This window comes from Bubalus kerabau, chromosome 2, assembly GCF_029407905.1.
Source record: "Bubalus kerabau isolate K-KA32 ecotype Philippines breed swamp buffalo chromosome 2, PCC_UOA_SB_1v2, whole genome shotgun sequence".
Taxonomy (NCBI): Eukaryota; Metazoa; Chordata; class Mammalia; order Artiodactyla; family Bovidae; genus Bubalus; species Bubalus kerabau.
In genome coordinates, this window is record NC_073625.1 from 57530146 (window position 1) to 57543508 (window position 13363).

Consider the following 13363-nt stretch of genomic DNA (forward strand, 5'->3'; position numbering starts at 1 on the left):
TCTTTGCTCTAGAGCTCTCTGTTGGGCTGGTCAAGAACTTTTCAGGGTTGCGCTTTACCTGAGGGTCTTGCTAAGTCCTCTCTCTTCTTCCCTCTTCTCCTACACCTGTCAGACCTCCACTGAAGCTCACCTGCTTTTGCTCCTTTTCTCCTTTATCTTCCACAGAAATACCCCAATAAACTCTTTGTGCTTCTAACATTTTCTCTGTGCCTGCTTCCAGAAAGATGGGAACTGACCCAGATGATGATAAATATAATGCAAAAAAAGAAAAAGAAGCAGCATAGGGAGATGGTGGTGGGGGTTGGGCTTTTCATGGGAAATGGAGTTTAGCTACTTTAAAGCATGGTAAGAGAGGTATACCTGAGAATTAAAATTTTGAGTAAATTCCTAAAGGAAAAATTCTCCAAGCTAGGCATCAACATTATGTGAACGGAGAACTTCTAGATGTTCCAGCTGGATTTAGAAAAGACAGAGGAGTCATAAATCAAATTGCCAACATCTACTGGGTCATCAAAAAAGCAAGAAAATTCCAGAGTAACATCTACTTCTGCTTCATTGACTATGCTAAAGTCTTTGACTACATGGATCACAACAAACTGTGGAAAATTCTTAAAGAGAAGGGAATACCAGACTATCTCACCTGCTATCCTGAGAAACCTATATACAGGTCAAGAAGAAACAGATAGAGCTGGACATTGAGCAATGGACTGGTTCCAAATTGGGAAAGGAGTACGTCAAGGCTGTATATTGTCATCTTGCTTATTTAAATTCTATGCAGAGGATATCATGAGAAATGCTGGGTTGGATGAAACACAAGCTGGAATCAAGAATGCTGGGAGAAATATCAATAACCTCAGATATGCAGATGACACCACCCTTATGGCAGAAAGTGAAGAGGAATTAAAGAGCCTCTTGATGAAGGTGAAGGAGGAGAGTGAAAAAGCTGGGTTAAAACTCCACATTAAAAAAGTGCAGATCATGGCATCCAGTCCCATCACTTCATGGCAAATAGATGGGGAAACAATGGAAACAGTGAGAGACTGTAGTTTTTTTTGGCTTCACTGCAGATGGTGACTGCAGTCATGAAATTAAAAGACACTTGCTCCTTGAAAGAAAAGCTGTGCGAAATGTAGACAGTGTATTAAAAAAACAGAGACATTATATTGCCAGCAAAGTTCCATTTAGTCAAAGCTGTGGTTTTTCCAGTGGTCGTGTATGGATGTGAGAGTTGGACTGTGAAGAAAGCTGAGCGCCGAAGAATTGATGCTTTTGAACATGGTGCTGGAGAAGACTCTTGAGAGTCCCTTGGACTGTAAGAAGATCCAACCAGTCCATCTTAAAAGAGATCAACCCTGAATATTCATTGGAAGGACTGATGTTTAAGCTGAAGCTCCAGTACTTTGGCCACCTGATTCTAAGTGCCAACTTATTAGAAAAGACCCTAATGCTGGGAAAGACTGAATGAAGGAGGAGAAGAGGACAACGGAGGACAAAATGGTTGGATGGCATCACCTACTCGATGAACATGAGTTTGAGCAAGCTCTGGGAGATGGTGAAGGACAGAGAAGCCTGGCATGCTGCAGTCCATGGTGTCACAAAGAGTCAGACATGGTTGCGTGACCAATTGTGTCCTACTCTTTGCGACCTCATAGATTGTAGGCCACAAGACTTCTTTGTACAAGGGATTCTCCAGACAAGAATACTGGAGTGGGTTGCTATTCCCTTCTTCAGGGGGTCTTCCTTATCCAGGGATCAAACCTGGGTCTCCTGCATTGCAGGCAGACTTTACCATGTGAGCCACCAGGGAAGCAAAGAATTCCTTCAAGGCTCATATGCAGGTTCACCATGATGGAGGGAGTCAGCATGCTCTTCGCTCATCACTGAAAAAATTTTGTTGGAAGAAGGATGACTTTCTGAGTACCTGCACGAGGTAGAAGCCAAAGAAGCTGTGAAGTCAGGGGTGATACCCCACAGTGGAGTGCTTTAACGAAGTCATGCTCATAGAAAAGGAGTAAACTGGTGAAATGGTTTTGCATATATTTTTATCAGGTGAACCATTGTCCTAGAAGGAGTCCAAGGTGATATGCAATTCTCCAGTGGTTTTCAAGCACTTCTGAGACTGAAAGCTAACAAATATGATGTAATTGTTATAAAAATTAGATTAAAATGAATTTTAAAATAATGTACATATACCTTGTATATTGAATATGAACTTTTGTTCATCTTTCATCACTGTCATTGTACATTTTTTTAGAAACAATATTTTGAAGTTTTTCCATCTCATCCCATTATGCAAACAATAAAAATACAAAACTAAACCATTAGATTACTTTGGGTCTTAGGATGAATATACTATTCTGCTATAAATTATTCTCAAATCTCTGGAAAATCAGCTAAAGTGCCCTCTTGAGAAACAGCTAAGAAATAAAAGTGTCATGTGTTCCTCTGGTTTGAAATAGGAAACCAAATGATGTGGAGTAAATACACAGGGAGGAAATGGGAAGTATGACAAGATAAATGATGTAAAATAATTCCTGAAGGTTAAGTTTGCCCTCTATCTATATAGTAGTGGAAAAAGACTGGACTGGGAGTGATAAGTCACCAAATGAAAAGTGCTAATATCGTGAAGGAGGTGACTGACATATATACAAGAGTGGATGGCAAGCCTATTTGAAATGAAGTGGGTGTGTAGTGAAGAATTAGCTAATTTATTATAAGCCCTGCAAATGCTAAAATGGAATCCAAGATGAAGGCTGAAGGACAAAGCCCAATAAATCTTAAATCTCATAGTACTTAAAGATGAACTGCAGTGTACATTTCCTCAGTAAACTTTTCAATTCCGACACTTTCTTCTTAAAGGAGGAGCCTGTCAAAACATGTTCCAGTGGTCAAATGATGCATCTCTTCCCCGACACAGAGCAGTACTCTCTGGTTTGATGAGAAAATGTTAATCTTACCCTCTGCACCTCCAGTCCCAGTCAGAGTATGGCTCTTTAACAACTGTTTCCTGGGAACTGTAGCAATAAAACATGGCAAGAGAAGTGGATTTGCAGCAGATGGAGGCATTGCCAACCCCCACAAAGCTTTGCCTGCTTCTGTGTTGACAGAGGAAGGCAGAGAGACAAACACCAGAAACAAAGAGTTCTCAGGGCAGGAAAAATAAACACCTAAGGAAAACTGTTTAACCAGAATAGATAATTAAGAAATTAAAATTATCTGATAATACAGGTTAGATCCAGATGGCATGTATTTATGACCTCCCAAAGAAAGGAAGAATTATGGATGGAAAAAGTACAGATCCCAGAGATAACTAAATTCCCTATGAAATCTTGGAATATACAGAAGACAAGAAAATGAAATGTTTTTTATTTATAAAGGAATATGGGTGCAATAGTTACTATAATGCTATCTCACTAAATATTGAAAATAATATTGCATATTTGTGGTTGTTGTTTAGTCTTTAAGTTGTGTCTGACTCCTTTGTCACCACATGAACTGTAACCCACAAGGTTCTTTTGTCCATGGAATTTTTCAGGTAAGAATACTGGAGTGGGTTGCCATTTCCTTCTCTAGGGGATCTTCCCAATCAAGGGAACAAACCTGAGTCTCTTATATCTCCTGCATTGGCAGGAGGATACTTTACTGCTGAGTGACTAGGAAGTATATGGCATATATTTACTTATTATTGCTATCAGAAAAGGGTAATGATGAAAATTTCAATCATTAGTCTTTGTAACTTCTAGAAAAAAAGCAGTTAATATTTTGTTTTTTTTACTAGTGTTTTTTACCAAAAATTTCTCCTCCTGGCATTTCTTAAAGTTAGGTGTATCCATGTGACTTCAGTTCAGTTCAGTTCAGTTCAGTCGCTCAGTCGTGTCCGACTCTTTGCGACCCCATGAATCGCAGCACGCCAGGCCTCCCTGTCCATCACCATCTCCTGGAGTTCACTTAAACTCATGTCCATCGAGTCAGTGATGCCATCCAGCCATCTCATCCTCTGTCGTCCCCTTTTCCTCCTGCCCCCAATCCCTCCCAGCATCAGGGTCTTTTCCAATGGGTCAACTCTTCTCATGAGGTGGCTAAAGTATTGGAGTTTCAGCTTTAGCATCATTCCTTCCAAAGAACACCCAGGGCTGATCTCCTTTAGAATGGACTGGTTGGATCTCCTTGCAGTTCAAGGGACTTAAAATGGGTGGAAGTAACGGGTGTCACTTGCAGGTGGGAGATTTTATGTCTAGGGCATGATTCATCATTCCCCCCCACCCCCCGCCTTTTTTCCCCCAGTCTTGGCAATTATGGAAGTAACTGAGATGTCTACATTAACATGTAGACAAGATCCTCTTTGCAGAGCAAAAGAATCTGCCAAACTGTGCATCACATGCTAAGACTCAAAAAAGCAATTATACTAAGATGGGTGAGGTTGGAATACCTAACTAGAGGCTGAATTTAGATTTTTAAATCCAGTATTTGGCCTGTATATAAGAAATAAGGATTTGAGCCCAGAAAATTGATCCAAAGACAGGTGAGAAATCAAGGAGTGCAGGGAGGGACAAGGAGTTATATATTACATTTTCCAGTATAAATGAAATACAGGCAACCACAGATCCAATATGTCAGATAGCCATAAGCAATATAGATATCAGCTTGGGGCTGGTGCACTGGGACGACCCAGAGGGATGGTGTGGGGAGGGAGGAGGGAGGAGGGTTCAGGATGGGGAAACACATGTATACCTGTGGCGGATTCATTTTGATATTTGGCAAAACTAATACAATTATGTAAAGTTTAAAAAATAAAATAAAATTAAAAAAACAATAACAACAACAACAAAAAAAAACCAAAATGAAGAATAGTAATGAAAACAACCTCACACCCTTTGACACATCATAGTCAATCTGCTAAAGAATAAATATAAAAAGAATATTTAGGATCCTGCTGTGATGTATGTCAGAGAGTGTTTTGCCTATGTTCTCCTCTAGGAGTTTTATAGTTTCTGGTCTTACATTTAGATCTTTAATCCATTTTGAGTTTATTTTTGTGTATGGTGTTAGAAAGTGTTCTAGTTTCATTCTTTTACAAGTGGTTAACCAGATTTCCCAGCACCACTTGTTAAAGAGATTGTCTTTAATCCATTGTATATTCTTGCCTCCTTTGTCAAAGATAAGGTGTCCATATGTGCGTGGATTTATCTCTGGGCTTTCTATTTTGTTCCATTGATCTATATTTCTGTCTTTGTGCCAGTACCATACTGTCTTGATGACTGTGGCTTTGTAGTAGAGCCTGAAGTCAGGTAGGTTGATTCCTCCAGTTCCATTCTTCTTTCTCAAGATCGCTTTGGCTATTCGAGGTTTTTTGTATTTCCATACAAATTGTGAAATTATTTGTTCTAGCTCTGTGAAGAATACTGTTGGTAGCTCGATAGGGATTGCATTGAATCTATAGATTGCTTTGGGTAGTATACTCATTTTCACTATATTGATTCTTCCAATCCATTAACATGGTATATTTCTCCATCTGTTAGTGTCCTCTTTGATTTCTTTCACCAGTGTTTTATAGTTTTCTATATATAGGTCTTTAGTTTCTTTAGGTAGATATATTCCTAAGTATTTTATTCTTTCCATTGCAATGGTGAATGGAATTGTTTCCTTAATTTCTCTTTCTGTTTTCTCATTATTAGTGTATAGGAATGCAAGGGATTTCTGTGTGTTGATTTTATATCCTGCAACTTTACTATAGTCATTGATTAGTTCTAGTAATTTTCTGGTGGAGTCTTTAGGGTTTTCTATGTAGAGGATCATGTCATCTGCAAACAGTGAGAGCTTTACTTCTTCTTTTCCAATTTGGATTCCTTTTATTTCTTTTTCTGCTCTGATTGCTGTGGCCAAAACTTCCAAAACTATGTTGAATAGTAATGGTGAAAGTGGGCACCCTTGTCTTGTTCCTGACTTTAGAGGAAATGCTTTCAATTTTTCACCATTGAGGATAATGTTTGCTGTGGGTTTGTCATATATAGCTTTTATTATGTTGAGGTATGTTCCTTCTATTCCTGCTTTCTGGAGAGTTTTTATCATAAATGGATGTTGAATTTTGTCAAAGGCTTTCTCTGCATCTATTGAGATAATCATATGGTTTTTATTTTTCAATTTGTTAATGTGGTGTATTACATTGATTGATTTACAGATATTGAAGAATCCTTGTATCCCTGGGATAAAGCCCACTTGGTCATGGTGTATGATCTTTTTAATGTGTTGTTGGATTCTGATTACTAGAATTTTGTTAAGGATTTTTGCATCTATGTTCATCAGTGATATTGGCCTGTAGTTTTCTTTTTTTGTGGCATCTTTGTCAGGTTTTGGTATTAGGATGATGGTGGCCTCATAGAATGAGTTTGGAAGTTTACCATCCTCTGCAATTTTCTGGAAGAGTTTGAGCAGGATAGGTGTTAGCTCTTCTCTAAATTTTTGGTAGAATTTAGCTGTGAAGCCATCTGGGCCTGGGCTTTTGTTTTCTGGAAGATTTTTGATTACAGTTTCAATTTCCATGCTTGTGATGGGTCTGTTAAGATTTTCTATTTCTTCCTGGTCGAGTTTTGGAAAGTTGTAGTTTTCTAAGAATTTGTCCATTTCTTCCACGTTGTCCATTTTATTGGCATATAATTGTTGATAGTACTCTCTTATGATCCTTTGTATTTCTGTGTTGTCTGTTGTGATCTCTCCATTTTCATTTCTAATTTTATTGATGACCCACCTCCCAGAATATTGGAAATAAAAGCAAAAATAAACAAATGGACCTAATTAACCTTAAAAGCTTCTGAACATCAAAGGAAACTATTAGCAAGGTGAAAAGACAGCCTTCAGAATGGGAGAAGATAATAGCAAATAAAGCAACTGACAAACAACTAATCTCGAGAATATACAAGCAACTCCTACAGCTCAACTCCAGACAAATAAATGACCCAATCAAAAAATGGGCCAAAGAACTAAATAGACATTTCTCCAAAGAAGACATACAGATGGCTAACAAACACATGAAAAGATGCTCAACATCACTCATTATCAGAGAAATGCAAATCAAAACCACTATGAGGTACCATTTCACACCAGTCAGAATGGCTGCGATCCAAAAGTCTACAAGCAATAAATGCTGGAGAGGGTGTGGAGAAAAGGGAACCCTCTTACACTGTTGGTGGGAATGCAAACTAGTACAGCCACTATGGAGAACAGTGTGGAGATTCCTTAAGAAACTGGAAATAGACCTGCCTTATGATCCAGCAAGCACACTGCTGGGCATACACACTGAGGAAACCAGAAGGGAAAGAGACACGTGTACTCCAATGTTCATCGCAGCACTGTTTATAATAGCCAGGACATGGAAGCAACCTAGATGTCCATCAGCAGATGAATGGATAAGAAAGCTGTGGTACATATACACAGTGGAGTATTACTCAGCCATTAAAAAGAATACATTTGAATCAGTTCTAATGAGGTGGATGAAACTGGAGCCTATTATACAGAGTGAAGTAAGTCAGAAAGAAAAACACCAATACAGTATACTAACGCATATATATGGAATTTAGAAAGATGGTAACAATAACCCTGTGTACGAGACAGCAAAAGAGACACTGGTGTATAGAACAGTCTTATGGACTCTGTGGGAGAGGGAGAGGGTGGGAAGATTTGGGAGAATGGCATTGAAACATGTAAAATATCATGTATGAAACGAGTTGCCAGTCCAGGTTCGATGCACGATACTGGATGCTTGGGGCTGGTGCACTGGGACGACCCAGAGGGATGGTATGGGGAGGGAGGAGGGAGGAGGGTTCAGGATGGGGAACACATGTATACCTGTGGCGGATTCATTTTGATATTTGGCAAAACTAATACAATTATGTAAAGTTTAAAAAAAAAAAAAAGAATATTTAAAAGGTGCCTATGAGGGAATGTGTGAAGGAAGGCTATATAGACAGGGGTTAAGGTAAGAGATGTATCAGGTATCTCATCAAAGATTTTACAAGACAGAAGATAGCTGAAGAAGAATATTTAAAATGCTGGAAAAAAAAAGACAATGCCAGCTGGATTTCTATATTTAATGAAAATATCTTCCAAAAATGGAGGCATAATAAATATTTTTCAAATATCAAGAGAATTTATTGTCAGAGACCTATAATTCAAGATACATGAAAGAAATTTCTCAGACAGAGGAATATGAAGTATGATGGAAATTTAACATTAAACTCTTTAAAAGATAATTGATTTTAGAGACAAATTAGTAATAAAATAACTGTGAGTTTATTATGCATGTAGAAGTAAAAAGTATGAAAAATAGTTCAAAGGGTGGGGAAGAGGTAATGGAAGTATACATGAATGGTGTAAAAATACTTGATGGTACTAAGTTAAAAATGCTTATTGTTCATCTTAAGAAATTCACTAAAATTTTGAAAAAGTGGCATAATCATTAAACCAATAGTAGAGATAAAAATATAAACAAATAATAATTAATACAGAAGAAGGTGGGAAATAGAAATCAATAACAGAGGTAGCAAATAAAAAACAGAAAGCAAGATGACAGGCTGAAATACAACTACATCAATAATTGCATTGCATCTAAAAGGCAGGCCTATCAATTTAGATAAAACATGATACACTATCTATAAGAAACTACAGTCAGTAATTCCTGTGAACATAGATAAAAGTTACCAAGAAATTTAAACAAAATAAATTCTATAATATATACAAAGAAAATACATGTCATGACCAAATGGGGTTTCTCCCAGGAATGGAAGACAGTTTCAACATTTAAAAATCAATCAGCACTGAAACATGTACATTACCATATGTAAAATACATGACCAGTGGAAGTTCGATGCATGAAGCAGGGCACCCAAAGCTGGTGCTCTGAGGCAAACCAGAGGGATATGGGGGAGGGAGGTGGGACAGGGGTTCAGGTTGGAGGGGGACACATATATACCTGTGGCCGATTCGTGTTGATGTATGGCAAAAACCATCACAATACTGTAAAGTAATTATCCTCCAATTAAAATAATTAAAAAAGAAAAAAAATCAGTGGCTAGCTATAAAGAACAGATGGAAATTCCTTAAAATACTTAAAATAGAGTTACCATATGATCCAGCAATCTTACTCCTAGGTAGGCATTTATCCAGAAAAGAGAAAACTCTAGTTTGAAAAGATACACACACCCCAGTGTTCACAGCAGTACTGTTTACAATAGCCAAGATATGAAAGCAGCCTAAATATCTGTTAACAGATGAATAACAGATGGATAAGAAGAGTGGTACATATATACAGTAGAATATTACTTAGCTATTAAAAATGAAATAATGCCATTTGCAGCAATGCAGATAGACCTAGAGCTTTTTGTACTAAGTGAAGTAAGTCAGAAAAAGATAAATACCATATGACATCACTTATATGTGGAATCTAAAAATGATACAAAAAACTTATTTATAAAACAAAAAGAGATTCACAGAAAGAGAAAACAAAATCATGGCTACCAAAGGGGAAAAGCAGGAAGGGATAAATAAGGAGCTTGGAATTAGCAGATACATACTACTGTATACAAACAGATAAACAACTAGGTCCTGCTGTATAGCATAGAGGACTATAGTCAATGCCCTGTAAGAACCTATAGTGGAAAAGAATCTGAGAAAAGAATATATGTATGAATATATACACATTAACTGCTTCCTCAGCCCATATATACATATATATGCTGCACACCTGAAACCATCACAACATTGTAATCAACTGTACTTAATAAAACATTTACAAAAGCACAAATGGTTATAATTTAGCACATAAGCAGAATAAAAAGAAAAATAACACAAGCATCCATATTTTATTCAGAAAAAGTATTGTATAAAATTCAATATCCATTCATGGCTAAAAACAAACAAACAAAAAAACTCCCAGTAGACCTGGAGTAAAAGAAAGTTTCCTCATCTTGACAAAGGCCTCACGTATCATACAGGTCATATAGAGTCCTATATGATCTGGACTGTTACCTTTCCTACTCCATCACTTTATACTCTCATTTGCTCATTCCTTATTAGATGCACTGCGTTTCTTGCTGTTGCTGAAGATGACAGTATGTTCCCACCTCTTGGACTTTGCATTAACTGCTTCCTCTGTCCAGAATGTATTTCCTTTTTCTTACTTTTTTTTTTAACCGCATCACACAGCTTGAGGGAACTTAGTTCCAAGGGTCAGGGATTGAACCTGGATCCCCAGCAGTGGAAGCATGGAGTCCAAGCCCCTGGGACATGAGGGAATTCCCCAGAATGTTTTTGGATCCGACAGCTGTATGATTCATTCCATCTTTTCCTTCATTTTCTTGACCAAATGTCACATTCTTACTGTGTATTACCATCAGTCAGTTCAGCTGCTCAGTCATGTCCGACTCTTTGCCACCCCATGAATCGCAGCACGCCAGGCCTCCCTGTCCATCACCAACTCCCAGAGTTCACTCAGACTCACGTCCATCGAGTCAGTGATACCATCCAGCCATCTCATCCTCTGTCATCCCCTTCTCCTCCTGCCCCCAATCCTTCCCAGCATCAGAGTCTTTTCCAATGAGTCAGCTCTTCGCATAAGGTGGCCAAAGTACTGGAATTTCAGCTTTAGCATCATTCCTTCCAAAGAAATCCCAGGGCTGATCTCCTTTAGAATGGACTGGTTGGATCTTCCTGCAGTCCAAGGGACTCTCAAGAGTCTTCTCCAACATCACAGTTCAAAAGCATCAATTCTTCGGTGCTCAGCGTTCTTCACAGTCCAACTCTCACATCCATACATGACCACTGGAAAAGTGTATTACCATAGCCATTCATTTTAAAACATCCAATCACTTCCTCTGATCTGGCTTTGTATGTATTATTATTTCTTTTAACTAACTATTTTTTTTTTTTTCAAAGCAGTTCAAAATTCACAACAAATTAACAGAGAAGGTGGAGATATCTCACGCACCCTCTGCTCTCACACATGCATAGGCTCTCATTATCAGTGTCCTTCACCAGAGTAAATACATTAGTTACAATTGATGAACCTTCATTAACATATCATTATCACCTAAAGTTCGTAGTTTACGTTAGAACATTACAGTTCACTCTTGGTGTTGTACATTCTATGGATTTAGACAAAAGTATAATAACACGTGGGGCTTCACAGGTGGCACTGGTCTATAGAACCCTCCTGCTAATGCAGGAGACATAAGAGATGTGAGTTTGATCCCTGGGTCAGGAAGATCCCCTGGAGGAGCTCCAGTATTCTTGCCTGGAGAATCCCATGGACAGAAGAGCCTGGTGGGCTACAGTCCATACGGCCATAAAGAGTAGGACACAACTGAAGTGACTTAGCATGCATGCATAATAACATGTACCTATCATTATGGTATCACATAGGTTATTTTCACTGCTCTATAAATCTTCTCTCTGCTATATATTCATCACACTCTTCCTTTCCATCAACCCCTGAAATGTTTCTACTGTTTCCATAGTTTTCTTTTTCCAAAATATCATATGGTTGGCATCATACAATATGTAACCTTTTCACATTCACTTCCTTCATTTAGTAACATGCATTTAAGTTATCTCCATGTCTTCTCATTGTTTGATAGCTCATTTCTTTGTGTGTGTGTGTGTGTGTGTGTGTGTTTAATAATATTCCATTGTCTGAATGTACCTAGCACAGTGTCTTTATCTATTCACCTACTAAAGGACATCTTGATTGCTTCCACATTTTGGCAATTATGAATAAAGCTGCTGCAAACATCTAAGTGCACATTTTCTGTGGACATGCTTTTAAGTCCTTTGGGTAAATACCAAGCAGTGTGATTGTTGAATCATACAGTAAGAAAATATCTACTTTTTGTAAGAAACTGACAAACTGTATTCCAAAATATCTGAACTATTTTGCTTTCCCACTAGCAGTGAATGAGAGTTCTGTTGTCCTGTATCCTCTCCAGCATTTGGTGTTTTCAGTGTTCTGGACCATCCTAATAGGTGTGTAGTGATATTTCATTATTGTTTTAATTTGCATTTTCCTCATGACATATGATGTAGAGTACCTTTCTGTATGCTTATTTGCCATCTGTATGTCTTCTTTAGTGAGTTTTCTGTTAGGGTCTTTGGCTCATTTTTTTAAATCACGTTGTTGTTTTCTTGAAAGTGAAAATGTTAGTTGCTCAGTTGTGTCCAACTCTTTGCTACCCTATGGATTGTAGCCCACAATTCCTCTGTCCAGGGAATTCTCCAGGCAAGAATACTGGAGTGGGTTACCATGCCCTCCTACAGGGGATCTTCCCAACCCAGGGCTTGAACTGGGGTTTCCTGCTTTACAGGCAGATTCTTTACTGTCTGAGCCACTGGGGGAAGCCTGTTTGTTTTCTTACTGTTGAGTTTTAGAAGTTCTTTGTCTATTTTGATAATTGTTCTTTGTCAGATGTGGTTTTTGCAAATTTTTTTTCCCAGTCTGTGGTTTGTCTTATTTTCTTGATAATGTCTTTCAAAGAGCAGAATTTTTTAATTTTGATGAAGTCCAGCTTATCAGTTTCTTTCATGGGCTGTGCCTTTGGCATTGCATCTAAAAGCTATTGCCATGCTCGCTTTGGCAGCACATGTACTAAAACTGGAATGATATGAAGAAGATTAGCATGGCCCCTTCTCCAGGATGACATGCAAATTCATGAAGCATGCCATGTTTGAGAAAATTAAAAAGTCATTACCATTCCAAAGTTCATGTAGGGTTTTTCTTATGTAATTTTCTAGGGGTTTTAAAGTTTTAGGTTTTACATTTAGATCTGTTATCTATTTTGAGTTAATTCTTGTGGAGGGTGTAAGATTTGTATCTAGGTTCATTTTCTTTTTTTTGCATGTCTATGTCCAGTTGTTGCAGCAACATTTGGTGAAAAGACTATTTTTGCTTCATTGTATTGCCTTTGTTTCCTTGAAAAAGATCAGTTGACTATATTTATGTGGATCTATTTCTTGGCTCTCTGGTTTGTTCCTGTTTTTTAAAAAATAGTGCTTGCTTCTAAAAGCTATGCAATTAACTTATTTTTATGTTATTTTAAAATATAACACATGTATATCTGTGGCGGATTCATTTTGATATTTGGCAAAACTAATACAATTATGTAAAGTTTAAAAATAAAATAAAATTAAAAAAATATATACCATGTAAAATAGATAAGAGCAAGCTTCCCTGGTGGTTCAAATGGTAAAGAATCTGCCTGCAGTGAGACCTGGGTTCAATCACCAAGACCCGGGTCAGGAGTATCCCCTGGAGCAGGGAATGGCAACCCAGTCCAGTATCCTTGCCTGGAGAATTCCACAGGCAGAGGAGTCTGATGGG

General features: G+C 37.9%; 1 non-coding gene across 1 annotated transcript; it reads left to right on the forward strand.

Moving 5' to 3' along the window:
• Positions 1–12607: 12607 nt before the first annotated feature.
• LOC129645116 (U6 spliceosomal RNA) lies at positions 12608–12714 on the forward strand. The gene has a single exon (XR_008711211.1). It is a non-coding gene; the product is annotated as a U6 spliceosomal RNA (small nuclear RNA).
• The last annotated feature ends 649 nt before the right edge of the window (positions 12715–13363 follow it).